Here is a 4,529-nt window from a genome sequence, read left to right on the forward strand (position 1 = left end):
GGCTGGGGATTCGAACCCGCCTCCTTAGGTGTATGTGGCTGGCGCCTTAGCCGCTTGAGCCACAGGCACCAAGCCTTGAGGTTGAATTTGAGGTTGCTGTGAGGTAAGCTGACACCAAGGCACTCTAGCCTGGGCAACAGAATGAGACTCTGTCTCAAATAAATACATAAGTAAATGAAAAAAAAAAAAAAGAAACTTTTGAATGACTTACTACTCAGTAAAGGTATGGGTTGGCTCAGGGAGGAGAGGAAGATCTATTGCTGCATAAAAAATTACCCCACAAGTCAGCAGCTTAAAACAACAAACATTTATTTATTTATTTATTTATTAGAGACAGAGTCTCACTTTGTCATCCTGGGTAGAGTAGCGGGGCATCACAGCTCACAGCAACCTCCAGCTCTTGGGCTTAGGCGATTCTCTTGCCTCAGCCTCCTGAGTAGCTGGGGCTACAGGCGCCCACCACAATGCCCCGCTATTTTTTGTTGCAATTTGGTGGGGGCTGGGTTTGAACCTACCACCCTCAGTATATGGGGCCGGTGCCCTACTCACTGAGCCACAGGTACTGCCCACAACAAACATTTATTATCTCACACAATTTCTGAAGGTCAGAAATCTGTGAATAGCTTAAAGAGGCCCATCTACCTCTAGGTCTCTCCTGAGACTGCTGTCAGGATGTTGGCTGGACCTGGAGGATCTGCTCCCAAGCTTACCTGTCTGCTGGCCAGAGGCCTCAGTTTCTCCACTGGTCTGATCATGACGTAGCAGCCAGCTTCCCCTAGAGCAAGTGATGAGAGAGAAAGAGAAATGAAAGAAGCAGAAAGCTGCAGTGCCTTTTACTGACTAGCCACCTTTGAAATTGCATGCTTCTGTCCTGCTTTCTATTATTCTATTAGTTGGAAGAGAGCCCAAATCACATTCAAGGGGAAGGGAATTAGGCTCTGTTTCTTAGAGGGAGGGGTTTAAAGGAATTTTTAGGCATTTCCAAACCACAACAGAAGGAGAGTATTTCGGAGGCACTTTTAAGAGACGAGGAAAGCAAGGATCAACATATTGAAGCAAATATGTGGAAAGAACATTGGCCTTGAATCAGGAGAGCTGGATTTATTTCCTGGCATACAGCAAGCACTTAATAAATGTTTGCTGAATGAATGCATGAGTCACAACTTCTCTGATATTGTTTTCGTGGACATAAGAGCAGTCACCACTTTACAGGGCTCTCCTGAGAGCTGAGTAGGATTACGGGTGTCAGAGCTCTTGGTAAATTTTAACAGTGTGAGGCAATGATGCCTGGAGGTGAATATGGCCTGGGAGAGGGAGAAATGGCTCTGCCTTATTGGAGTCCCTGCCCAGGCCAGGCATCTTTCTGTCAGATTGAGTCCCAGGCCCTGAGGCGATGCTCTGACTCCAGCTCCCATCTCAACTCTCTCTCGGCCCAATCCGACCTTCTCACCTTGTCTCACTTCTAATCATTGCTTTTCTCCTGGAGCCAGTAAGGACAGGACCCACGAGGCTTATCACCAGCCAAGCCTCTCATCACTTCTCCTCCAGGACTGGCTCTGGCCCTACAGATGGGAAATGGGGTTTTGCACTGCAGACCCAGTGAGCAGTGCCATTTGAGGACAAGAGCCATTAATCTTGCATGAAATTCAATTACTTTCCTAGCAGACAGGCCAAGTCACCTGAGTCCTGAGAGGGAGAGATGTGTGGGGCTAGAATGAATGAGGAGAGGGGTCTGTGGAGGGGGAATAAGAGGCAAAAGCAGCTTTGGGACCTCCTCCATCTCCCCCAGATTGGGATGCTGACATTAGTCTCCCCATTTTCCTTCAGACTCCAGAGGCAAACACAATAAGAAGGCACTCACCTGGGTAAAGCTACTATTTTCAGGAGAGCCCCTGTTCCCAAAAGCCTTCCAAAATACTGCTGAGATGCTTAAAATTCTCCATTATTGCTTCCTACCTTTGGACCAGTTTTACCCTCTGAAGATAAAGTTATACTCCCGATTCCAATGTTGGAACTAATCAAAATAAAAGAATCAGGGTGCTTGAGAACCTGGTGGGGGAGGAAGGTATAAAACTTAGAAGAATAGTGATCCATCACTGCTGACATAGAGTCAGGGAGTACTGTGTACAGGCAGTACTTAGTACTGCCAGACATTGTACTAAGCGTTTTGCACGTAACTCATTCAACACAACAAGTGCTATTAGGTAGCTGCTACCTCCTTTGCAAGTAAGGCAGAGCCAAATCCAAAGTTAAACAATCTGGCTCCAGAGTCTGCTCTTGATCATGGCACTAAGCCACCAGCTGTCATCAGGCCTCCTTAGGTATCCAAAATGAAGAGCCTAGCACTCCAGGGAGGAGTTCTGCTCTGTGCCTGCCTGAGGCAGGGGTGGGGTACCAGGGCCACTATTCCTCCTCTAGCAGCGAGCTAGGGCTGGGCAGCAGAGCATGGTTGGCTGCTTCCCCACAATTATATCATAACTGCCTTTCAGGGGTACTCTGAGGAGGTCTTTTCTATGACTTAGAAAATGCTTGTCTGACTTGGGGCCCGTAGCCCATTGGTTAGGGCACCGACCACATACAAGGCAGGCAGGTTTGAACTCAGCCGGAAGCTGCTAAACAATGACAACAAAAATATCAAACACCTGTAATCCCAGCTACTTGGGAGGCTGAGGCAAGGGAATCACTTATTCCCTTGAGGTTGCTGTGAGCTTTGAGGCCTAGCATTCTACTGAGCGTGACATAGTGAGGCTCTGTCTCAAAAAAAAGAAAATGCTTGCCCATCTGACACCCAGAAGCAGCTAATTGGGTGGTGATGAGTATGGACTCGGGAGCCTGATGATCTGAGATTGAGTCCCAGCTCTGCCATTTACTAGCTGAGCTTGTGGTCAAGCTGGAACCTCTCTGTGCCCAGTTTCCTCCCCTGTAAAATAGAAATGATAACAGCACCTACCTTTTATAGTTGCCTTGGTTTATCTCTAATACCTCATGTGGTTGTCACGCCCATATTTTCTGAAAGAGTCTAAATCCCTCACCCGAAGTCTCTGCTACTGAGCATTAAAGCTTGCAGGCAAGTCTGGAAAGCGGTGAGAGGAAGCAGAGCAGGATATCAGCACCCATGGGCCAGCCTGAGCTGTTGAGCCCCAGCTGTTTGTTGACAGGCAGGCAGGAACACAGTGGTTTTTTTTTTTTTTTTTTTTATTGTGTGTGATTGAACATTTTCTGCTTCATTTCAATGAGGGGTGGCTGTATCAGCTTTTCTGAATGCTACATACAGAGGGCCCTTTTCCCTTCACATCCTGTTGAGTCAGGCTCATCATAAATAGTGTAATTCTGTTGCCATAAAGGCCCTGAGGGACTAGAGTACTGGGAAGCAGCTAGGAAATAGTTTTCGCTTGTCACCTCTCTTCAATTGCTCTTTCCCACCTCCCTGGGGTGGTGAGAATGCAAGCAGCATTTTCACATACTGCCCCTGATACCTATTTCCCAGCCTGCTAGCCCAGAACCTGGCCCCACATCAAGCTAGATGAATTGGGGTTCCTTTAGGTCCAGGAGGACGCTTGGTCAGATTCCCTTATGGCCATGAGGCTGCCCCTGTAGCCCCTAGGCAATTAATTGTCTTCCTTCTCTTGGGCAAAAGATGAAGTTTTGGCAGAATCAAGTATTTCTGCCATCTCTTGTTCTGAAGTAAGTCACCAACTCAGCCTGTACAAACTCTCCCCAGAAGATGATTTTTTTTTTTTGGAGACAGAGTCTCACTATATTGCTCTCGGTAGAGTACTGTGGCGTCACAGCTCACACCCTACCTCCAACTCCTGGGCTTAGGCGATTCTCTTGCCTCAGCCTCCCAAGTAGCTGGGACCACAGGTGCCTGCCACAATGCCTGGCTATTTTTTTGTTGCAGTTTGGCTGGGTCTGGGTTCAAACCTTCCACCCTCGATATATGGGGCTGGCACCCCACCCACTGAGCCACAGGAGCTGCCCAGAAGATAAATTTTATATATTTCAACGTGGGAAAAGAACATATTTTGTTTGAAAAATTCTTGGGAGAACTGTATCTCTGCCTAGAAATGATGAGTACTTGCTGATTGATGACCTGCCTGGTGAACCAGCCTCTCGAGAGATAATAGAGTTATGATTGGATGTCACCAGCTCCCATCATTTCTGCCCTGGGAGAAGTCATGAGAGCAGGGAGAACTCCTCTCCCTTCTGAAGCATTTGTCCTGTTGTAACCACAGAGCTTCACTTGGGTTGTGTTCTGATTCTGCCTTCAAATCCAAGTAAGCCAAACAGATCCAGTGTTTTTCTAAAGAAGGAAAAAAAATCATGTTTTTCTGTGACAGTGTCTGATTTTAATGGTTGTCAACTGTTAAGCATTGCTGGGTAGCAAATCACCTTAAAACTTAGTGGCTGGCTCAGTGCCTATGGCTCAAGTGGCTAAGGCGCCAGCCACGTACACCTAAGGTGGCAGGTTCGAATCCAGCCCAGGCCCGCCAAACAACAATGACAGCTGCAACCAAAAAATAGCCAGG

Source organism: Otolemur garnettii, unplaced genomic scaffold, assembly GCF_000181295.1.
Source record: "Otolemur garnettii isolate 467f Iridium unplaced genomic scaffold, OtoGar3 scaffold00011, whole genome shotgun sequence".
Classification (NCBI taxonomy): domain Eukaryota; kingdom Metazoa; phylum Chordata; class Mammalia; order Primates; family Galagidae; genus Otolemur; species Otolemur garnettii.